This window comes from Mobula birostris, chromosome 1 (assembly GCF_030028105.1).
Source record: "Mobula birostris isolate sMobBir1 chromosome 1, sMobBir1.hap1, whole genome shotgun sequence".
Taxonomy (NCBI): Eukaryota; Metazoa; Chordata; class Chondrichthyes; order Myliobatiformes; family Myliobatidae; genus Mobula; species Mobula birostris.
In genome coordinates this window covers 167,217,700-167,243,355 of record NC_092370.1, presented here as the reverse complement: position 1 = coordinate 167,243,355, position 25,656 = coordinate 167,217,700, and the positions used below count along the sequence as shown (strand labels likewise).

General features: G+C 39.5%; 1 protein-coding gene across 19 annotated transcripts in view; it reads left to right on the top strand.

Annotated features, from left to right (window-relative positions):
• sipa1l1 (signal-induced proliferation-associated 1 like 1) overlaps positions 1-25,656 on the top strand; it is a 432,358-nt gene that overhangs the window by 84,792 nt on the left and 321,910 nt on the right. For 11 of the 19 annotated variants that reach the window (XM_072265563.1, XM_072265518.1, XM_072265528.1 and 8 more), the window contains 2 exons: positions 16,658-16,772; positions 21,825-21,905. The exons of 2 other annotated variants lie outside the window; for them this stretch is intronic. The gene's annotated coding sequence lies outside the window, so the exon portion shown is untranslated. Of the gene's footprint in view, positions 1-12,885; positions 12,904-16,657; positions 16,773-21,824; positions 21,906-25,656 lie in introns of those variants that run through there. 6 more of the 19 variants (XM_072265581.1, XM_072265555.1, XM_072265537.1 and 3 more) reach the window with 3 other exon arrangements.

Here is a 25,656-nt window from a genome sequence, read left to right as displayed (position 1 = left end):
TACCACAGTCCTTCTGGTGAAGGAATTTCTACACTGCTGTTTTGTGGGGAATTCTAGTGTTTAGAACCAGTGCTGATTGGTGATACGTTTCCTAGTTGGGATGGTTTGTAGCTTGGAGAAGAACTTGTAAGTGGTGGTGTTTCCCTGTGCATGCAGCCCTCACCCTCGTCCTCCTTGATAGTAGAGGTTGTGAGTTTGGGAAGTGCTGTTGTAGCTTGTGCGGGTGACTGTATTGCATGTTGTATATTGGTATCCACTGTGCTATATCATCAGAGTGTATAAATGTTAGGTGTGGTTGATGGCATGTAATTCAAGTGTAGATGTTGTCATGTTTCTTGAGGGCTTTTGGTGGTATGTTCATTCATACATACTAGTGGAGAGTGTTCCATCACAGTCCTGGTCTCTTACTTCGTAGGTTATGGAAAGGAATTGGGGTATCAGAAGCTGAAACTCATCGAAGATGAGCAGCCTTTGACCTGCCCTTCTAGCCACGGAGTAGCCACGGCTGATTCAGATGAGTTTCTGGTCGATGGTGAGGGATTCCACTATGATTATTTTGTGGAATAGTTGAAAATAAATGGCCAGACATGGTTAGAGAAGGTCACTACTCTTTAATGAGGCAGTTATTACTTGACACTTCTCAATCCTTGCCTAAATGTCAATTTGATCTTGATCCATGTCGGCAGGTGCTGCTTCATTTTCTGAGGAATTCAGAATGGGAATGTCACTGATAAAGTAGCTGGACATGATCGAGCCCAAGACACTTTCCAGAGGAATTCTTGCAGTAATGTTCTTGTATGGATGATTGTCCTCTAATAACCATAACCACACCCACTTTTATGGGATTTTGACCCCAAACTTGGCAGGGGTCTGCTTTTCATGTAAGTTGACTTTAGTTTTACTAAAATTACTCTCAGCTTACCTCTAGAATTCAGCTCTTCATTTCGTGTTTGAAGCAAGGCTGTGGTGAGGACTGGAGCTCAGATGTCAGCAAAATTAAAACCGGGCGTCAGTGAGCTGGTGCTGCTTGGAAGCTTATCCAGGGTACAGTTAAGTTCTGGTGCAGAGGTCTTCAGAACTATGGCTAGAGTGTGTTCTAGTCTCATTACTGTTGTCGTATTCACTGTTCTGAGCTGGTTCTTTATATTGTGTGGAATAAATTGAATTTGGAAGAGATTGGCTTTTGTGATATTAGCGAGGAAGATGAGATGAATCTTCTTGCTGAACTTGGTTGGTTTTAACATTCCTGTGTCAAGCCCTGCCATCATTGATGATGAGAATGTTCTTGGAGCCTTTAGCTGTTTAGTTGTCCACCACCATTTGAGACCAGTTGTGGTTGAAAACTTTTTAAAGGGGTAATTGAAGGTCCAGTAAGATAATTTGTTTGTAGTTCATTTGCACCTTGAATTTTGACAGACTATCCTGCATTCCGTACTCACTGATTCAGTTTTATTCCCTACATACTCCTAATTAGTTCTCTGACCTTGGAATCACTGGAGGGTTATGTTTTTTTTGTGCAAGTTCATCTAGGATACATTGGCCCTTGGGTTTGAATATTGTCCTTGCAAAACTGTGCGTAGTACTGGTTTAGTGTGAATGAAAGATTTTTTTTAGGTTGCTTAGAATGTAGAACATTGAACAGAATCGTACAGGAACAGACTCTTTGATCTACTATGTCCGTGCTAACCACAATTTCACTGCAACATTTTACGCTTGCTAGATTAAACTCCCATCTGCCATTTCTCCTTCCGAACTTCCAATTCATTTACTGTATATCCTACTCTTCTATCAGGACCTATTGTCCTTTATGACCAAACTAGTTTTGTATTGAATTTACTAATTCATTGTAATTCCCATGTGAGATAGTCTTTTGGACCAGCCTATAGTGAAGGACTCAAGAGTTTTACTAAAGCCCACATAGACAATATCCACTGCCCAACCCTCATCATTCATTTTCAACACTCCTTCAAAAAATTTCAATCAGGTTTGTGAAACTGGCCCCTCCCTGTACAAAGCCATGCTAACTTCCCCTAATAAGTTCATGCTTTTTCAAGTGTGAGTAAATCCTGTCCCTAGGAATCCTCTCCACTAATTTTCCTACAATTGTTGTAAGACTTACTGGCTTATAAATTTCCTGGTTTGAATCTTTTTGCTCTTCTAAAACTATACAAAAACATTGGTTATTCTCCATTTTTTTGGTCTCTTGCCTGCAGCTAAAGAGAATACAAAGATCCTAGTCAAAGACCCTGCAATCTCAAATTCCTTAAATAAATATCCTTTGTATTCTGTGATAGATTCCATTTTGCCTGAAGGGTTTAATCTTAATGTTTTCAGGAGACCTAACACACCCACTTCCACCTCCACTTCCATACCTCCTCCTCAGTACCAACATGCACTACAATAGCACCATGACCCCCTCCATCATTCATTTTTTTTCTCTTTGAACTCTGATACAAAGTACTTGGTTAGGATTTTGGCTTCTTCATCTGGCTGTGGGCATAGATTTCCTCCTACCTCCTCTCCTTTCTATCCTTTCTCTGGCTTACTTTATTCTAAAGCATTCATAAAATGCTTTGAGATTGTCCTTAATCCTACTTGTCACAAATATCTGTCACTCTCCTAATTTTTTAATGTCCTTTTCTGCTTCCTTTATGTTATTGAAAGGCTTTATGCAATTTTAGCTGCTTAAACCTTACACGTGCTTTCTCTTTCTCTGACTGAGCCTATAATACTCCTGGTTATCCGAGCTTCCCAAACCTTGCCATTCTTGTCTTCCGTCCTCGCAGAAAAAGCTGGTCCTGAACTATAAGCAGTTGGCCTTTAAATGACTCCCTTGTATCACATGTAGGTGTACCCCAATCAGAATCTCCCAATCTATTCTCCCCCGTTTCTCCTTTTATTCTGCCCTTTTTAAAGCTGTTTTAAGGAAGCTAAGAAAGTGCCAATGTTTCTTCTTACAATTGATAGCACTGGACAACAAAGGTGTTGCTTCCTGAATACTTTTGAGTGTATCATATGGATTTTGGGCTGTTGATTATGAAAATCACCATGAAATTTCACTATCACGGACCATTTGTTAAAAAATGCATATATTTGTTATTTCAATTCATAATTCAAGTCAGAATAACTGATGCCAAGATTAAGAAAGGCATTTTTGTTGGTCATCAGTGGCGGGTATTCGAAGAACTTCTAGTGGGAACAGAGAAAATTGCATGGAAAGCATTCAAGGATGTTGTTGAAAATTTTCTTGACAACCACAGAGCACCACACTACGTGTGGCTGGTTGACAACATGCTTCAAGCATTTAAAACCATGAGGTGCAACATATCACTAAAGATTCATTGTCTGTATTCCCATTTAGACTTCTTTCCTGCAAATCTTGGCACTGTCAGTGACAAGCATGGTGAAAAGTTTCACGAGGTCATTGCGGTCATGGAGAAATAGTATCAGGGCAACTGGAATCCATCAATACTGGCTGATTATTGTTGGATACTTAAGCAAGAAGCCTCAGATATGGAGTACAAATGAAAATCATCAACAAAACATTTTAGCTTAGTTGAACTATTGCAAAGTATCAACACTGTCATATTCAATAAACGTTCATTTCTTGTTTCTCCAAATCCCTCTGGTACCAGAGTCTAAAATTATATTTGTGTTCAGCTTCAAATGGTCTATCATAAACAAAAAAAAATTCTGAGGAAACAACATTATGACTGTAGTGCAAGTTTCATTTCTCTCTCTTTCCCACCTCTGCCTTTTAGATGTCAATAGATGTCTGGATTGGCTAAGTATGAGTTGTCAACATCTATCTTTAATGCATAAATATTAGATAAAAAGCTCAATGAATTACCTATTCTCAAAGCGTGCTTCCATTTCATTTCCTTAAAGAGTAGTCATAAGATATTTCCTCTCTCATACCTGGATAAATATACTGCACTGGCTTTGCATCCCATTTTGAGTTTGGTAAACTTATTCATTTGTCTGTCTACCATCAGTCTCTGCATAACTGATTCTGAATCTGTACTTCTGAAAAAGCACTTGCCTTTCAGTGTGGTAGCACTCCATATTATTGACAAAAGTGGATGCAAAAATATGCATTGGCTTCTTCCGAATGGGATTATGAACTCTATAGCTCAGGATTTAGAGAAAAGTATCACTGGATATCCTTCAAATCAGGTATTTTTTATTTGCTTATTTATTTTATAAATTACTATATGGTCTGCTGCATTGGAAGAATAGCAACATGAGGCATCTACATAACATGCAACTCTTTAAGTTGTATTCCTTTGATTATTGGAACAAATAATCAACCAGTAGAGACCAGTATGTCCATGTTTGGCCATTTGTACCAGAATATCCGTGCTGTTTTTATGGAAAACAGTGGGTCACTTTTACTCTGTTAGAAGCTGTACAATGCTATGTAAATCGAGGAGTAATAAATCCATTATTCATTATGTTTGTTTGAATGTGCACATGTTTGGATGCCTTCCTGGATAATCTGTACCACCTTTTGGTACATTCACCTTTTTTAAACAAAAAAAACATGTAGATGCTTATAACGAGTCATTGGTGCATCCTTACTCACTGATCAAGGCTATAATTTAGCTCTGCTTCCCACTGCTAATTTGACATCCATTGTTGCCTCCAGGCTATGCCAGTGTTTATCTAGCCACCCACATTGTTAATGGAGTGGAAGTCATCCCTGATCCCAAGGTGCCACCTAAGATGATGATCAGTAATCAGGACTCATCTAAATCCATGTTGGTCACATCCTCAATCAAGTCATGCCTGGTGCTTCATAAGTTTTGTACTTGTTTCCTTCAATTGGCCACCACTGTGATGGTGAATGGATTTTTAATATCTTCATCCTTGTGCACCAATTCCTCCATGCTACCATTGCTCACTGTTCTCTGTAAGCTTCTGGAACCTCCTTCCCTACCGAAGTTTCTTTGCTATTTCCATTGGCAGCAGTGCCTTCACCTACCAGGGTCTTTTGCACTCCTACCTCTTCTTTAAAAGGATCATTGGAACCTAATTTCTTAAGTTTTACACACCAATTTGTGTGTAATACAAACATGAATACAATAACTCAATAGGGGAGGTACATCTGTAGTAAGAGGAACCAGATTAATGTTTCAAATCTTTGGCCTTTCTTAACTGCACAACCAATATCTGTGTTAATTTTTACCTAATGTTCCAGCGAAGTACCTTAAGTATGTTGTTTCAACCTAAATCAATCATCATAAGATATGCCAGCTGATAATTTAAAACACTGCCCCCTCCATCTCTAAGTAGCTCCTTCGAGGGGATAACTACATTCATTTGCTCATCCATTGAGATGTTCCAAAAAATTAATTACCTCACTTTAAGGACTCTTTATCTTGTTATTTCCTGTTCTCATTATTTATTGCTATTTACTTACATTTGCATTTGCACAGTTTGTCGTCTTTTGCACTTTCCTCGATCTTTCATTAATCCTGTACAGATACTATTGTATAGATTTGCTGAGTATGCCCACAGGAAAATTAATCTCAGGTTTGTATGTGGTGGCAGACATGTACTCTGATAATAAAACGAACTTCAAACTTTTTTTAGAATTGGGTATTTGTGCAGATGACAGCCGCTCTCCGAAACAATTAGTGTGTCAGTACATTTTCTTGCTATTTTTGCGGACTTTCAAACTAAATTATCTATTATTAAGATCTCAGACAATCTGTGTTGGCAGCAACGTATCTAGCTCCAACATGCTGAGCACTGGCACCCCCAGGGCTGAGTGCTCAGGCCGCTGCTGTTCACACTGCTGACGCATGACTGTACTGCCAAATCTAGCTCTAACCATATCATTAAATTCACTGATGGTATGACAGTGGTTGGCCTCATCAGCACCAATGATGAGTTGGCATGCAGAGAGGACGAAGAGTGGCTTGTGGACTGGAACACAACAACTTGACTCTCAACGTGGACAAGACCGAAGGGATGATTGTGGACTTCAGGGATATGCAGGCTGACCACTCCCTACTGCACATCATGGATTATCTCACCTTGTCCCTGTACACCACCTCTTTAGTCAAGAAACCATGGCAGTGCTTTTACTGCCTAAGGAGACAGAGGCAAGTGAGGCTTCCTGCCACATTCTAACTGCATTCTACTGGAGCATCATCGAGAGTGTCCTAAACAGCTGTCACCGTCTTGGCATCTGACCATAAGATCCTGCAACAGATTGTAAGGGCTGCTGAGAAAATCACTGGCGTTTCTCTTCGTTCCCCCCCCCCCCCATTCCCCATCCAGGACATACACCAGAAGTTCTGCTGCGTTTGCAGAGCCCTCAGCATTGTCAAAGACCTCGCCCATCCGTCACGCAATCTCTTTCTTCCTACCATCAAACAGAAGTTACTGCACTATAAGTACAGAGACTGTTAGGCTGGGTAACAGCTTCTTCCCTCAGGCTGTGAGACTTCTGAATACCCTGCTACCATCCAGTACACGTTTATGACAGTGCCAGTAGCAGTAATACAGTTGTATATTTAAACTATATGTTTAAACACCTTGTATCAACTTGCACAACTACAGAATACATTTTTTATATCCATTAATATTATTATGTTAATATTATATGATATTGCAATACTGTACAACTTGGTGTCTGAGGAACATTGTTTCATTTAGCAGTATCTGTGTATGTGGCTGAATGACAATAAACTTGAACTTGACGACTAATGGACCGGATGCTCTGATCTTTCACATTTCACTTAGTTCGGAACCACTGCCATAGCCATTCTCCTAACTTATCTTCAATTTTGCAAATAGCAGGAGAGGATTGATGTAGGTTGGTTGAAAACATTACTGTAAAGGAACAAATAAATAAAGGCACCATTACTGGTGATGCTGAGCTGCTCAAAGAAGGGACTGTTGGATGATATAACTCTTAAGATATGACTTAGCTTTTGTAATTTGATGTTTGTGAGTTCGTTCTCACATGCTCTGTGTCCTTCTCAGTTCAGACAGTCTGATAATGTTTGTCTGGTCCCTACCTGATGGTTACATACTGTTTTTTTAAATTCCTTTTTGCATTTGTTTTCAAAGTTCAGTTGAGCCAAACGGATGCAAAAGTTCTAACCAGTACTTTAGAGAATTGTGAATTAAAATCTAATTTTATCAAAAAGTAAATATTTGAATATCTTGTTGTTTGGGAAAGGACAAAGATTGCTGTTAGGTCTCTAGGAGTGAATAAAAATGCAAATAATTTCAAGCAATAATCATGTTGTCAAGCACGTAAGAACTTTGTGTGTTCTAAATAAGAAAATCAGAATTGTTTTGATTAGTAGCAATTTGAGTGGAAACTAAGTTGTTAATAGGTTAGCACAGGTCCTTTAGACCAGAGGTGCCGAACCTTTTTTGCACCACGGACCGGTTTAATATTGACAATATTCTTACGGACTGGCCAAACGGGCGGTGGGGGGGGGGGGGGTTCAAGTTCAACTGTGCGTGACAGGGAATGAGGAAAAGTGCAGCTGACTCATATCGTTTCATATCACCAAATCATATTGTTTCCTCGCAGCTCGGTATTGGTCCGCGGCCTGGTGATTGGGGACCACTGCTTTAGACCACCTTGTCTTTGCTGACCATTAAATACGCATCTATAATAATCCCATTTTCCATCACTTTGACGTTACTCCTTGGTGAATACAAATGAGGTGTATTCATTTGAGACCTCACCCATGTCTCACGTGCAGATCGCCCCTTTGATTTCAAATGGGCCTGCTTATTTGCTGGTTACCCTCTTGCCATTTTAAAATGCGTAAGAAGTTTTCTAAACTTCATCTGGGATTTGTATTTTGAGCTCCCATTTGCCTTAATTTCACTATTTTTGAATAGTTTTCTTTTGAATATAGATTAATGCAGTCCACCAGGATATTTTCCATTGACTTTACCACCATTGATTTTAGACACTTCCTGTATTATCTTTTTTTCGCCTGGTTTTGCACACTTCCAGTTTTCTATATGTGCCATATGTTTCTTTCCCACCACCCCACCCCTTATCTAGCCTTCTGTGCCTTGGTGAGTTGGTTGGAATTGTTTTGATTGCCCACCATATCAGAATGAACTCTGGACCTCATCTGTGGTCTTTGCATCTTTTTGTCTACCTACACTGCACTTTCTCTGTAACAATAACACTACAGAATTGTATTCCCTTGTAATACATAGTTGTACTTAAGTTTTGAAATGATCTGTATTCATGGCATGCAGATCAAAGTATTTTAATGTAACTCAGTATGTACAAACCCCATTTCCAGAGAAGTTGGGATATTTTCCAAAATGCAATAAAAACAAAAACCTGTGATATGTTAATTCACGTGAACCTTTATTTAACTGACAAAAGTACAAAGAAAAGATTTTCAATAGTTTTACTGACCAACTTAATTGTATTTTGTAAATATACACAAATTTAGAATTTGATGGCTGCAACACACTCAACAAAAGTTGGGACAGAGTTAAGATTGAAAAGTGCACAGAATATTCAAGTAACACTGGTTTGGAAGACTCCACATTAAGCAGGCTAATTGGTAGCAGGTGAGGTATCATGACTGGGTATAAAAGTAGCGTCCATCAAAGGCTCAGTCTTTGCAAGCAAGGATGGGTCGTGGCTGACTCCTTTGTGCCAAAATTTGTGAGAGAATTGTTAGTTCAAAAGGAACATTTCTCAACACAAGATTGCAGAGAATTTAGGTCTTTCAACATCTACAGTACATAATATTGTGAAAAGATTCAGAGAATTCAGAGACATCTCAGTGCGTAAAGGGCAAGGTCAGAAACCACTGTTGAATGCGCATGATCTTCGAGCCCTCGGGCGGCACTGCCTAAGAAATGGTCATGCTACTGTGACAATTATAGCCACCTGGGCTTGGGAGTACTTTGGAAAACCATTGTCACTCAACACAGTCCGTCGCTGCATCTGGAAATACAACTTGAAACTGTATTACGCAAGGAGGAAGCCATACATCAACTCTATGCAGAAACGCCGGCAAGTTCTCTGGGCCCGAGCTCATCTCAGATGGACCAAAAGGCTGTGGAACAGTGTACTGTGGTCAGATGAGTCCACATTTCAGCTAGTTTTCGGAAAAGACGGGCATCGAGTTCTCCGTGCCAAAGATGAAAATGACCATCCAAATTGTTATCAGCGAAAGGTGCAAAAGCCAGCATCTGTGATGGTATGGGGGTGCATCAGTGCCCACGGCATGGGTGAGTTGCATGTATGTGAAGGTACCATTGACTCTGAGGCATATATTAGGATTTTAGAGAGACATATGTTGCCATCAAGGCAACGCCTGTTCCCGGGACGTCCATGCTTATTTCAGCAGGACAATGCCAGACCACATTCTGCACAGGCTACAACAGCGTGGCTTTGTAGACACAGAGTGCGTGTGCTTGATTGGCCTGCTGCCAGTCCAGATCTATCTCCTATTGAAAATGTATGGTGCATCATGAAGAGGAGGATCAGACAACGGAGACCACGGACTGTTGAGCAGCTGAAGTCTCATATCAAGCAAGAATGGACAAAATTTCCAATTGCAAATCTACTACAATTAGTATCCTCAGTTCCAAAATGATTAAAAAGTTGTTATTAAAAGGAAAGGTAATGTACCACAGTGGTTAACATGCCTCTGTCCCAACTTTTGAGTGTGTCGCAGCCACCAAATTCTAAATTTGTGTATGTTTACAAAATACAATTAAGTTGGTCAGTAAAACTATTGAAAATCTTTTCTTTGTACTTTTCTCAGTTAAATTAAGGTTCACGTGAATTAACATATCACAGATTTTTGTTTTTATTGCATTTTGGAAAATATCCCAACTTTTCTGGAAATGGGGTTTGTATATAATAATTATTACCAATTACATTGCCCTGAAAGTTTCCAGATTTGCTTTGGTAAAGGTCTGCTTTTCCCAAAACTTGTCTTATGATTCTGAAATAAGCTTCCTCCCCAATTTAGGACCTTAATTTCTGCACCATCCTTATCCCTTTCTGTAAATGCTTTTCAATGGTATCACCGTCACGAAGATGGTCTCCCACTGCCAATCCAGCTTCTGGCTCAGATGCATTCCCTAGTCTCTTCTCTAGGGTAACTGTCTATTTATTGTTTCAATAAGCTATCTTGGACACACACAGTAAAAGTTCCCAGTTCATCTCAACTTTTCACAATGGGATTCCAGTGTTGTTGGGGAAATTGACATGCTCTTACTGCCATGACGATTTATTCTTTGTGATGTGCTTTTACATCTGTTCCTTTATCTCCTGGTAATGCTAAAAATAGCTTTATTTGTCACCATGCACATCAAACATGAAAAAAATACTGAAAAGTGTTGTTTTTTGTCAACGAAATTTGAGGAGTTTGCTTGGGGCAACCTGCAAGTATTGTTTTGCTTCTAGTACCAACATAGCATTCCTATTCCATTAACCTCAACAGTACATCTCTGGAATGTGGGAGGAAGCCCATGCGGTCATGGTGAGAACATATCAACTCCTTGCAGGCAATGGTGGAACCAAACCCAAATTGTGATCGCTGGCGCTCTAAAGCAATTACGCTCATCCTTGCAATAATCCATCCCTGCAATGTGATTGCATGCTTTTTGTTTCTGAGCTCTGCCCATATGGTTTCATCTGAGGATCCTTCTCAGGTATGCTGCTTTATAATTTAAGAATGTTATTCTTGTATTTGTGTATCTGGTTATATACGTAGATTTAAAATTAAACTAGTTTTACCCGAGTGACCCTCCAGAGTGAATGAAATTTATTTTTCCCTTGAAAAAAAATCTGCAAAGCAGTATACAAGAAGCCAATGTATAGCGTTCCATTGTTCTAATAATTGAACTATAATGAGCTTTACATTAAATGTCAACAGCAATAAGGAGGGTTAAAAATTTTCTGCTTAAAAATGCATGTCTGCATGTTGTGTCGGACTTCATTTGAAGTTGAAGCGTTATCTTGCCAAAAAAAATGCACAACATAAGAATGAGTATAAAATGGAATAAGCAAACAATGTTGCGTGATGGTCTGTGGCAAAGAAGCTTGTAGCTGAAAATACAGCAGAATTCAAGAGTGGGTGGTTGGCAGTGGAGAAACACATCAGTCTCATTCCTACTTTAGTCTCCCAATAGTATATTTAAAATGAGTAACACACATCAAAGTTGCTGGTGAATGCAGCAGGCCAGGCAGCATCTCTAGGAAGAAGTACAGTCGATGTTTTGGGCCAAGGCTCTTCATCAGGACTTAAAATGAGTAAATGGGAGTGGCTGTATCCTCAAGGAAAGGACTTGAATGTGAATTCATTATTTGTAAATGTCAAGCTTATATTAGTTTCTGGGAGCTAATTTATCTGATTTAACTGTTTCATTATGGTGATGATTGTGCTAAAACTTTCTTTTTGAGGTACTTCATTCTCTTTCCTGTTTCAATTTCTCCGAACCCTGCACTCCTATTGACCAAAGAATGAAGATAAAATGATGGCATGTACTCTTACGATAGTGACTCTGCCATTTGTTGATGCCTGGGATGATATGATTAATTGTAATCTCATTTACAACATGCTTCTCCATCTCTGGTTTCTAGTCTTTGCTGATCAGGCCACAGCATGTTTGAGTATAGTATGCATTCACACTTTCAGATGTCCTGAATCCATGGATGTTTGTTTACTTGCTGGTTACATTTATAAGGCCTATAGCCAGAATTCCAGAGTGCATTAGAACTGTTTTTCTTGATAGGAATTATAAATATTTAATGGATTATTTGTTGATATTAAATGGACTTGTATGAAATTTTCAGCTTTTATTATTTTTGAAGAATTTGTTGAAATGCCAGAAAAGTGCCAGACATTCTTTTGGAATTATTGGCAATATGCCAAAATGACAAGTAACAATTTGTCTTATTTTCCCTCTGTATTTGTTTAGGACATAGAACAAACAAATTAAATTAGTAATCAAATACCCATCACAACTAATCCCTTCTGTGTACACAATATCCATATCATTTTATTCTCTGCGTTCATGTTAGCTATGTAATTTTTTTTAGGTGGCTATCTGTATTTTTATCAGGGATCTTGTGAATACATTTTCCATTATCAATAAGCATATCTGTGATTTGGGGAATGGTTACATTTTAGGGTAACTAGAGTAGATCCAGTTATTGCAAATAGTTTTTTTCCCAATAAAAAAAGATACATGAGGAGAAATCTGAAATAAGCAGTTAAAGTATTAGAGGATCTCAGTAGGTGAGGCAGCATTCGAGAAAAATAGTTAATGTTTTAGGTTGAAGATTTCATCAAAGCCCAGAATGGGAAAATAAGTTAGTGCGGAGAAGGGGAAAGGTTGGATGTGGGAGAAAGAGAGAGAGAAAACAATTCATCTCTTGGTTTCAAGTTTCAACAACAGCTCTGGGCTGCATTTCACAGCTTTTACACTGATCCTAGTTTGGTTATTTTGTTTTTACCTATCATCAAGCAGTTCTCCAAACCAAGCAAACCTAGCATCACCCCATCAGATAGAATTATCTATATCCTATCAATATCTCCCCTACCTTTTGTAACTTGAAACTAACTTGCTTTCCTTCCTAGTTTCGATGAAGAGTTTTTCAAAAGAGAAGCAGAAAACAAACTAATTTCATTTCCTTTCTACTTAACCTACTGAGTATTCCTAGCAACTTCTGATTACACTAAAATAAAACAGTGAATCAGCCATTTGAGCTTTTGCTTTGGCTCTGCCAAGGTCTAAAGTTGATGATTATCTTTACCTTAGTTAATATTAAAAATAAGAACTCAAAAATAGTCACATGAAACTTTTACCTTTTGCACTTCTAAATCCAGTGACATATGTGTGGAAGATGCAGAGAGTGTTTCAAAGGTATATGAACAGGTAAAGTTCTCTTAAAGAACTTTGTGGTAGTAAGATGATCTGTTCTTCTAAACTTTGTGTTGCTAACTGTGTTAGAGAGGAGTTAGTGTACGAAGGCGGTGTGCAGTTTAACAGTGCGTGATTGCCTTAGTCACTCTTCTTGTGATTGTATGACCCAATTGGACATTGTTAATGTGAAATGCTGCAAGTCCATTTCACTGACTTATCGGCGAACAATGGGAGAACTACATGGCCTCAGTCATAGCGAGGACTATGCCTCAGTTCGTAGCGTTGCCTGTTTACAGCCGCTCAGGAGGGAGACATTGGAGCTGGTGCACTTCACCGGAGGCACTGTGGCACAGTGTCCAAGCTGGAGTCTGTGTTGCCCCCGGTGTTCGCTCGGCTAAAGACAACCTGCTGACTACAATATTCATAGGCTCCGGGTCTTGGACTGTACTTTCATGTATGATTGTATTTTACTGGTATCTTATTTGTGTCTTGTGCTCTGTGTGACTGCTGGTACCGTGTTTTGCTCCTTAGTCTTAAGAGTTACACTGTTTCGTTTGGCTATATTCATGGGTATGGTTGAATGACAATTAAACACACTTGGAACTTGAGAATAGTTCCTAGCCTGCTCAATATCTTATGATTTATATTAAATCAAGTTCAATGCAAGCTGGAGGATATGTATAATTGGAATCCATCAGTTTGGAATAAGATTGGTTAAGTATTAACCTTTCAGAGTCAAAGCTGCATGACTTAATATATTGTACCAGAGGATCTCTTCTGCCACTGTGTTGAGCCAGGAATTATTTGTTCTTGTATAAAAACGCAGGATTATTTTGCACCTGTGGGATGCTTGATTTCTGTAACTGAGTCAACATCAATTTTATATCTATCTACAGTGGATTCTGGTTAATTGGGGCACATCAGGATCAGTACATTTTGGCCCAATTAAGCCGCTGTCCCAAATAGCCAAAGTTTCATGGAAATAGTTAAAAAGGTATATAAAAAGCCAGCTACTGTTTAACTGAGTAACAAGTTATGTTTTTAAGTGAAATACATAACAAATTAGATCACTACCCATACCTTTACAAAACAATAAAACTGTGTATTAGTTGTTGACCGTTATCAATGCAAGAATTCGTCCAGTCTACACTGCCATGTTCTTTTGATTGTCTATAAGTGAACAAAATCGGTGCAGACATCTTGTGCAGATAATGGACTGCCTTCATAAAATGCCTTCGATGATTGCAATCTTCAAATCTTCATTTTTCATTGTAACACTTAGGTGATTGTTAATACCTTCAAATTCTTTGTTGGTCCTTACTTTTAGAATTAGTGAAATTGTTTCATTTTCACTCCCGATCATTTCTCGCCTAAATGCTTGAAACAGCAGCAAGCAAAGCTCTGAATTGTCTTATCGCTTAATTCTTGACAATTATCAGTGACAAAAGTCACTGCTTTTTGAATGCAAACAGGTGCAACTGGGGCTATTTAAAAACTTTGCTCTAAGCACAGTGTAGTGTTTTAATGACCCCTCAAATGCACGCAACTGACGCTAGTTAGGTGCTGTTCAGTAATAGTCTCCTGTCTCAATAAAGCAGCATAGTGCCCCAAATAAACAAAGGGAGTCCCAGCTATTTCCTGAATTAGATTTTATTTTTTAAGAGATGTCCCAGTTAAGCAACTGCCCTGACTAACGGATGGTCCAATTAATTGGAATCCACTAGATTAGCAATCAGTTATCCTTTTAAAACCTGGGAATATACAGTAACGTTGTACAAGATGTACCAGGTGCCCCTTTTGACAATGTTGAGTAAGAAGAATTGGATATTAGCTGCACATAAGGATTGATTCTATGCTTTGCTGGAAGAGGGGTTTAATCCTGGGAATCAGCAGAATCTGCTTTGATTCTGAGCTTTGTTCACATTGGAGTTAATAGCTGCTTTTTAAAAAAAAAAATTATTTTTATTGAAGGAATGACACAATACAGAATACATAATGCATTACATTTTCCTCCATTTTGCTTTTATATTTTACTCCTAAACAAAGCTCCCCTCACCCGCCCTCCCTGAACATACCATGGCAGCTAATATATTTACAATACAACACTTCACAAATACAAGTACGGACATTACACAGCCATACCTCCACATTCCTTCAAGACGAAGGCCCACAACACGTCAGATGATCGAGAATACACTCATATTACAATGCATCAAACAACCTACGAGGCAAACCATATGCATGTTAAAAGGGGGAAAATCCCCAAGTACAATCAAATGCCCTCAACTGGTAGGTAATTCCTTAAGACTCCCAAAATATGACAAGAAAGGTCCCCATTTCGAATAGAACTTTTTCACGGACCCCCTCAGGAGTTAATAGCTTTGAAGTGGAATGAAGTGTGGCTGTAATGTGATATGAATGCTGGAGTCTGGCAGGAGATGGTCCTTCTGACATCACTGTATAGTGCCAATCCTGAATTTGGAAGAGCCAGAAATGGCATGTTAGCTTTGGCATATTGATGTCAAAGGAAGGGAGCACAGTTTGCTTGGTGGTTGAACAAGGCTATAGGATAAGGAGTATATAATGTTTCAGCATTTTCTGACTATGTAAGGAATTTCTGCTTTCTTTTATAAGCTACCTGTATTAACAAATGTTATGTAAAGTTTCCCATATTCAAAATTTTTAAGAGTAAGCTTTTCTGTGAAGTTGTTCTGCTTTTCTTTTCCTCTCTGTCTTTTGTTTTTTGTTAGAAATGTGGGTATGGAGGGAAAATGAAATTGAGGGCCCTTCTTCTGGGTGGGTCCAGATTTTTCCAAGTTTATATTTGAATGCAGTCTTCAGAATCGCCACACCAAGCTTAAATTAGTGACACAGTTGATGGAGATGCTGTTTCCAGCAGACAGTACACAACAACCACTGGTGCTGTCCGTGTGGAGTTTGCTCACTCTGCTTGTTGATCACCCTGCTTTTCTTTCCCAAGTGCTCTGGATTCCACTCACATCCCAAAGATGGAAGGTTGTTTGACTAGTGTAGATTTCCCCTAGAGAATAGATAAATCTGGGGAAGGTGATGGAATATGGTACAAAAGGTTTACGGAGAAAGTTAGTTGAGAAGTGGAATTACTGTGTGACCTGATCTGAAGTAGCTTATATAGGAACATAGGAAACTAGTTTTTGGTTAAACCTTAATGAAAGCAGAATTACCAACTCCAGTTTTCAACACAAAGGAACACTAATGTGAATACAAAACAAGTTGTTTGTCATGAGGGAATTAGTTGCCTGGATTCTAAGGAAGATGTTAATGCATAGCTTTCACAATGCTTCTCAGCTGAAGCTTTTAATTAAATTAATATTCATTCATATCACTAAGCAATTTTCCCACCATCTCTCAGATCTATAGTAAAACTGGTGTCATTTGGGAAAAAGATTGGTGATCTGCTTGTGCAATTAGGTCCTCGATCTCCTCACTTGCAAATCCCAGTCAGTTTGGATTGGCAACGGTATCTTATCCATGATCACCCTCAGTCCAGGTGCACAAAAAGGCTGTGTCCTTGCTCTGCTCACTTTACACTTGTGACTGACTGTGCAGTTAAGCACAGCTCCCAATGCCATTTTCAAGTTTGCTGACAACACCACTGCAGGCTAAGCCAGAGGTGGTGATGAATCAGCATATACGAGGGAGATTGAAAATCTGGCTGAGTGGTGCCATGAAAACGTTCTCTTACTCAATGTCAGCAAAACTAAGGAGCTGATTTTTTTGATTTCAGGAGGAGGAAACCTGAGGTCCATGAGCAAGTACTCATCGGAGAATCAGCTGCTGATCTTCTTCACCACTTCAAATTCTTTGGAGTTATCATTTCGGAGGACCTGCCCTAGGCCCTAGTAAGTGCAATTACATAGAAAGCACCATAGTGCCTCTACTTTCTTAGGAGTATGCGAAGATTCAGTGTGACATCTAAAACTTGGACAAACTTGTATAGATGTGCAGTAGAGATTATATTGACTGGCTGCATTGCAGCCTGGTATGGAGACACCAATGCTCTTAAGTGGAATATCCTACAAAAAGTAGTGGACACTGCACAGTCATTCATGGGTAAAGCCCTCCCCACAATTGAGCACGTCTACAATGACTGTTGTTGCAGGAAATTGGCACCCATCACCAGAGACCCCCTCACGCAGAGCATGCTCCCTTCTCACTTCTGCCATCAGGAATACAGTGCAGGAGCCTCAGGACTCACCACCACCACCAGATTCAGAAACTATTATTACCCCTCAGTCATCAGGCTCTTGAACCAAAGGGGATAACTTCACTCAACTTCATTTGCCGCATCATTGAAACGCTTCCACAGTCCTTGGACTCACTTTCAAGGACTCTTCATTTCATGTTCTTGATACTTATTGCTTATTTATTCATTATTATTTCTTTTTGTAGTTGCACAGTTTGTTGTCTTTTGCATGCTAGTTGAGTGCCCCATGGGTGCGGTCTTTCGTCGATTTTATTATGGTTATTATTCTATTATGAGTTTATTGAATATGCCTGCAACAAAATGAATCTCAGGGTTGTATATGTGACATAGAAAAACCATAGAAACTACAGCACAGAAGCAGGCCTTTTGGCCCTTCTTGGCTATGACAAACATGTATGTACTTTGATAATAAATTTACCTAGAACTTTGATTAGTTTGGAAAGGGGGATTGGTTTGAATGACGACCTGTCGTCATTGAGGAGCAGCCTGATGTTGCCCAGATGGTCCAGAATAGTTTAGAGCCACTGTGATAGTTTCCGCTGTTGACCTCTTGTGACAATAGCTAAACAAAAGGGGATCCAGTCATTTCTGAGGCTGGAGTCTTGCCATAACCAACCTCTCATCAATCAAAGCTCTTCATCACAGTCAATATAATTGGTTAGTAGCTGTATTTTGGCTGCACAAATCCTTTCTGTGATTACTGTTACAGGCTTTAGGTCCACTGAATATGGAAAAGGTTATTGCTGTAGGCTGCAGTTTTAGACCTCAGAAATTCTGTGTCTGATTTTCACAATGCCAGTGGGGCTTCCGAACAAATCCTTGGTACTAATTCTCCTTTATAAATAAAAATTCTGATGCTCATTGTTGATAGGTACTTTAGGTACAATTAATTTCATACAAACTTTTTGGAGATTTGAAACATTTTGTTTTCTGTGTAAGTTTAGTGCTTTGGATGCATTCCCAGAAATGATAACGTTCATGAAATCAGTGTTAAAAAGGAGGCAATATTGTGTTGTTTGCTAAAGTGTGCCTGGAACCTGATGCTTACCTCAGTCCTTTGTGAGTGCTGATCCTGATGCAGCCCTGTGCTCCACATCTGAGTGATGAATGGGTACACTGCTCATGCCAGCATTCACATGCAGCTTTGTCACTCCAATCTGTGGGCTCTGGTGGAGGGCAAGGAACCATTTACCAGAATGCAGCGTGCAGCCCAAATGGATGTCATTTTTAATGTTCAGTGAGTATGTTGAATCAAGAGCAATGTCACAAATTAGTGCTCTTTGGGTGCTTATGTACTTGAATTGAGGGATGTTGTTGCTCAGTCTTGGAATTCTTCCTGTGTTACTGCAGACATCCACCCTGCAAAAACTCATTTCAGGGAGGTCTCAACCGGAAGTCTCAACTCATAGTAGTCTGTGTCAATGAATTTGTTAATTTTGCAAGACATCAGATTCACAAGTGTTTTGTGAGACAGCTGACTTCTGAATACTGTCTTAATGTGCCATATTCACAATAGCTGCTGTTTTGGTTGATGAGCAGGCATAGTTTTTTGCTATTTCTGAATCAGGAAACATTTTCCTGAATAGCTTGCCTGTGTGCTTACACACCTGGAATGGCAGGTTATGCTCAACGATGAAAGATGTAAAGTACACCTCAGCTCTAGTGACCTTCTCTGTCAGACTTTGATTTTCTGCTGAAAAGAACTGTGAAATACTTGAGCAGCCTTCCCTGCACTTAGCCTCCCTAATATGTTCTGGTTCCAAAAAGAAATAAAAGCATAAGGTGTATCCTTATTACAGGTGTGCGCCACTTAACGTCCATTCGGACAATGCCCGACCGCATGTACGTCTGTAGTCACACAAACACACACAGACAGCCTGCAATAGTCGGGATCAGAACTTACTATTTTTACATCGAAATGGGGGATTTTAAATGAGTGATTTAGAAGTTCTGTATCTTCAAGTTCAAGTTTATTGTCATCTGGCTGATTGTCCATAAACAAAATAACCTCTGTCCGGACCATGGTGTAGCCACAATGCATATATCACGCACACCACATAAAACAATATATTACCATATTATTTAATCAAGTGTAATTCAAAATGCATATAAAGAGCGCAGCACAGGTAAACAGTTGGCTGTCCTAATGACGAGACCTCGGTGGGGGCTGGGTTTTTATTAAAATCAGTTTTTCTTCTGAAAACGGCTGCGCTTAAACCCAGCCCATCGCGGGCTTTGATGTACCTGTAAATGGAAGTGTTTCAGGAAAAAAACCCAGAAGAATTTTCTTGCTACGAGCGCGTTTTTAAAGAGGTCTTAGTGGGCGATTTTGGAATTTCGCTCCAATTTAAACCCCTCTCTAATCCCCTCTAAGACGCCAATGCTCCCCACCCGTATTGGACAGCCTCACGTAGTCAGGTTGTCACTACCAACCTTGGGAATTTTTTCGCCAGGCTTTTGTACTTCATCAGCGACAGTTGTCCGGATGATTTCAGCGTCATTACAGACGGCAGTAACTGAACTGATGGAATATGGAAGAGAGAGAGAGATCGACTGTAAAGCCCGCCCACAGAGAAAACTGATAGGACTACTTCGCACAGAGAGATCAAGCAGGATTCATTCATTTTCTTTCTTTTTTTCCCCCTCTGCCTCTCTACAAAATCGATTTCCGGGATATTGTATATAATTTGCTAGCATCAGGGAGCCGCTATCGATATGCAGGAGACTTCTGGAACTCCTGGGAGAGGTGGGATGTCTGTTACTGAAGGCCACTCACTAATATGTAGTGAAGCTTAAAGATAGTGCCTTCCCCTGCTTCCAATCAAACAGTAAACTTTAGCATCATCGGTAGAGAACACTGCTATGACCCTTCATAATTTCAGTCAGCCATCAAATTTAACAAGTCCTATTGCTGCATTATGGTTGGTTCTGTAGGAACTTCATCGAAGCTGTTTAAATTAATTTTATGAAAGGAGATTGAAATTGAATATAAACATCCAGGTTCCTTGTTTGGACCTGAAGCCACTCTTTAATCGAGACCTGTATTTAATCAACAGAAGCAAGTGCTTCTGCCTGTTTGGTTGTGGCTGGTTTCCAGAAATATCATATGCTGTGGCTTTGTGCTGGGAATGTTAATGTCGTTCATTCTTGTTGACTGATCATTTAAATGTGTGTGTATTGCTATGCATCATTTTGCTTTGTGAATGTTTTGTCCATTCTGTCCTTTCTGATTGAAATAATTAAAATTGAGAAGTAGGGAACATGGTCCACCAAAGATAATAAATGAATAGCATATTGGCTTTTTAATGATATGGTTAGTTGTAGGAAACATAATGTGAATATACATGCAGTGTCCACCTTATTAGGGATACCTGTTAATGCAAATATCTAATCTGCTCATCATGTGGCAGCAACTTGGTGCATAAAAGCACGCAGACATTCATTGTCAACAGGTTCAGTGTTGTTCTGACCAAATATCAGAATGAAATGTGATCAAGTGACTGATTGTGGAATGATTGTTGGTGCCAAACAGGGTGGTTTCAATATCTCAAACTACTGATCTCCTGTGATTTTTTTTCCATGCACGACAGTTAGATATGCATGTTTATCTCCTGGCTCCCTTGTTTTCCTTTCAATTAGTTGTTATGTTTTGGAGTTACAAACTAAAAAGTGTTCTTTTCGACAGAACTTCAGTGAGACCCTCTCGCACTGCTCCCCCTTTGTGATCTTTGCTACCCCCCAACCAAGAATAATAATCTCCACTCCATCTGCCAAACACAAAATTTCCTGGTGGCCAATCACTTTAATACTGATTCCCATTCCATTCTGGCATGTCAGTCCATGGCCTCTTCCTGTGTAATGATGAAGTCACCATAAGGAGGAGCAACACCTTGTGTTCCATCTCGGTAGCCTCCAACCTGATGGCATGAGTATTGATTTCTCCTTTTGGTGAAAAATATTTTCCCTCCAAGTCCCCTCTTCCATCCCCCACTCTGATTTCTTTTCACCTGCCTTCCCCCTGAGTCCTTCCCCTCCTCCTTCCCTTTCTCCTATGGTTCACTGTCCGATTCCTTCCTCTCCAGCCCTTTATCTCTCCTACCATCCTCCTTCCCTCTTCCACTTTTTTTTTCTAGAATCTTTTCCCTTTCTTTCCAGTTCTAAAGAAGGGCCTTGGCCTGAAAGGTTGACTATACATTTCCATGGATGCTGTATGAACTGCTGAGTTCCTCCAGAATTTTGTGTGCTTTAGTTAGTAGTAAATTTTTTTTAGCCATTCTAGTAATTAACCAAGATTTCATCATTTCCAAAGAATACACAATTATTGTTTACTATACACTGTTTATAGTCCAAATGTACCACTGAATAGGATAGACCAGTTCTATTTACATTATTCAATCCACTTAATCATTGTCTTTGGGCAGTCTACAGACCACACACCCCCATCCCCCAGCCTATTCATTAGCAACTTTTTACATAACTGTTACAAAAGCCATTTGAGTGTAGTTTGACCTACAATGATAATAAACCTGTAACTGAATTTTCTACTAACCTAATTTTCTTAAATGTTGAATTTGTTCATACTCTGAAATAATAGTTGCGGAGCCTTTGACAACTTGAGATGTTACTGATTGCTGAACTAGAATTAAACCAGTGAATTTGTGTTTAAAAGTATATTTTCTTTCCACAGCTACATTTGTCCCGGCAGATGAAGGCTTAAGTCTTTGTGGTGAAACAGTTGATCAACAGAAGTCCTCTGGTGTTTCCCAGCGTAAGACCACCTTGTTTCTGTAGTTCAGTGAATGATTGGCAGTTCAATAGCTGAAAGCTCATGAGGGAACAAATGGAAATTTACTGGAATCAAGTGTTCTAAAATATCCTATGGGATGGGATTATATTGCTTTGCAGTTCCAATCAGTCTGTCATCTGAAGGGTGTAATTGATGAATGGAGTTTTGAAATTAGATTTTTTTCCCCTCATCATAATAGTGAAAGGTTGGAGATCAGGAATCCTGGCTGCTAGTTTTGATGGGTTGTGCTTGTGTGGGAGTTGAGGCTTGGCCTAATTTCTTGCAGGCACAGACTTTATATTTACAACGGTTATTTACTTTATAATGTGATCAAGCATACTGTCGGATATCATGTGGTCAGGATGTAATAAGGGAACTTCCAAGAATGTCTGCAGGACCCTTTCTCAGTCCAGTGTAAGCTTGTAGTGCAGGTTTTCATTGTTCTTGTTGCAGAAACACGAGCAAAGAAAGACTCCTTGCAGATGAGTCTTGCCTTTAAGTTCGCATTACCTGGCTGTGCTTTAGAGCAGCGCTGCACTCCTTTGCTGGCAACTTTTCCAAGTAAATTAATGAGGACCAAATGAACAATCTAATTTTTCCAAGTTTGGGTTGTTGGTAATACTGTAGTGATATTAGTTCAATGCAATTCCAATAAAAAAAGTTTGATGGTTTGCTGTATTTCTTCCACTCTTTGTAATGATAAATTATGTGTTGTAGGGCAGGGAAAGGCATTTGGAAATAATTGGAAAATACTATTTTCTGAATAACCTGCTGACAGGAACATCCAAACCTCTATTGAGGAAAATCCTTTTATTGATCTAAAACAACCAGGTTGAGTTTGTTTGAGCTATAACCATGGGGAAAAAAGCAACCTTTATTTAGTGTGGTTGAAAATTTTAGTTGCAAACTTGAGGCAGCTGCACACTCGTCTTCTGAAGGAAGGTGGTGAAGTATGACTAAATCCTAATTTAAATCTTGCAGTTCAACAATTCATTAACTGCTCCTGAATCTTTCCACTCTTTGCAAGTATGAATGCTGCCTTGTTTGGAAATCTGCAACAGAATGAAAATTAACATTGTGCTTGATGACTGCTTTTGAAGTGAAATTCAGCATGAATGTTTAAATGACTGCACTTTCTGTTGTTCTCTTTCTCCCATTCCTACTTTTGGAAGATCGTTTTATCAAGGGGAGCATTGCAGAATATTGGTTGCCAGCATGAAATTTGGAAAGAATTCCAAGAGATTATTGGCTTAGTCAGCCTTCAGTATGACAGATATTTTGAATAGAGGATTGAAAATGAGTTGACTAACTTTGTGAAAATCACAGGACTCCAGTAGTCAGTGTTTTTCTATTTAGTCCCACAGTTTTGATTTCAGAGTAATTTTATTAATTGCATCAGTTCTGCATAATTATAAATGTTTCCACCAGAGCATAAGGAATAGCATGCAACTGGTTTTCATAAGAACACGAGCAATATAGTGTGCAACTGGACAGCAATCTCCAGCTTCAACGACTCATTTTCATCCTTAATTCTGGTGTGATCTGTATGGAGTTGATTAGTAAGCACACGGGTTACCTCCATTTGTTCTGGTTTCATCATACATCCCAAAGATTTGTCAATTAATTAGCTGTGGTAAATTGCTCCTAGAGTGTAGGGAAGTGGTATTATCTTGTCGAAGGAAATGTAGGGAAAATGAAAGTGGTTTAAGGTAAATTGAGTGATGAATTGCCAGTATGGACTTGATGATAGGGCAAAGGACTGCATATTCTGTCAGTACTGGTGACTGTAAAGTCTTTCTCAAGAGTTTTTACTTAAGATTGCAGGATTGGCTCTTTGGTTCTTTACTGCACTGCCATTGGAACCATTCTTCTGTGGCAGTAATCACAACAGGAAGACGTATCTGGCCGTGGCCTACTGAAATCTTGCAAAGAACCCGGGTACAACTTTAAGTTTGTTGACTTTGTTGATTTAATGAAGGAATAACAATGCCAAACAACAAAGCTCTTGTTGATTTCTGGAAGCATTGAAAGCAGAAAAGGAAAAGTAGAAGAGAATTTGTGATTCTGTAGATACCTTCTTTACCAGCCATCTTCAAAGATCTTATGGATTTTGGAAGTGGAGTCACTTTTGAGAAGATGTAAATACAGTAGTTAGTCTGTGGGCAGCCACTCCCCAAAAACGCCACTGTTAAACTGAGAAAATAATTGCCTGTAAATTCCTCTCTGTTTGAATCAGCAGACATATTCTTTAGCATTGGAAAAACAAGCAGCTGGAGGAACTCAGCAGCTGAGCAGCATCTGTGGGAGGAAGGGAAACGTTGACAGCTCCATTCCTCTCACAGATGCTGCTTGACCTGAAACGTTCCTCCAGCTTATCGTTTGTTGCTCTAGATTCTGGTGTCTGCAGTTTCTTGTGTTGCTGTAGTGTTTGGTGGTGATCGCCTGTTGTACATCCAGAATTTGATCCGACTGGAGTCAAAGGAACTGAATTTCATAAGTGGTATATGGTGAACAGCTGGTACAATATGATGTGTTTCACGTTGCTAGTCAGTGATGAATTTGTAGGTTCAGATATCTTAGTGATACGGTGAGAAGGAAAAATGTGAACCGGCCGCACCATGACATCCATTGCATTCCCTTCAAGGATCCGATGTTACCTCACGTCAGAAACATGAGATCACTGACAGTTACAGGAAACCCTCAATACTCCGCATCGAAATGTCAGCCCAGATGTTTGATTTACTGACTATAGCTCATATTAGAGGTCTCTATTGCATCAATATTGAGAATGTCAGCTCTTCATTTTATTTTTTTTTAATCCCTTTATAATCTTAACTGTCTCTATCAGGTCGCCTCTCAAGCTTTTCTTGACAAAGGAGAAGTTTTTTTTGGCGTGTGCCTGCGTGAGAGTCTGTGCGTGTGTGTGTGCACGCGTGCGTGCATCCGTGATGATGTCTTTTTCATGGCTTTTTACAAGGCGCGGAGTGAGAGAGAAACTGTGTGGTGCGCCACTCCTCACACAGAAATTTTTGCGGTATTTTCCCCTTTGTTTTACGAGGTCGAGTTGTGATCTCAACACTCAACTCGGCACGGATGGAAAGCATACTCGGGAACAGACCCGACTGGTTTCGAACCCAGGAACCTGCACTCCCGGGTCCGGTGCCGATGTCATGGTGCCACCAGCCGGCCCGACAAAGGAGAAGTTCTAAACTTTTGTAGAACCTTAATTGGACCATATTTGGATTATACGCTTCATTCTGACCTCTGTATTGATCAAGGTATTTATTGGCATAGGAAAAGGTGCAAGGTAAGACAATAATAGAAATGCAAGTTAAAAATAACTGCAAGGACTAACATTGTTGAAGCTGTTTTCTTCATAAATGTCTAGTGGTGATTTGATGGAGACTTCAGGGTTTTTTCCCCAGCATCTGAATCTGATTTAATGTCACTGGGATATATCATGAAATTTGTTGTTATGCGGCCGCAGTACATTGCTATATATAATAATAAATAACTGTGAATTACAGTAATAATATAAATATAGCACAAAAAGAGAAAAATAAGTAGTGAGGTAGTGTTCATGTATTCTATGTCCATTCAGAAATCGGATGGCAGAAGTTATTCCTGAATCGTTGAGTGTGTGCCTCCTCCCTGCTGGTACCAATGAGAAGAGGGCATGTCCAAGGTGATGGGATCCCTCCAGTAAAGTGGATGTTTTCATTTACGCTCATGT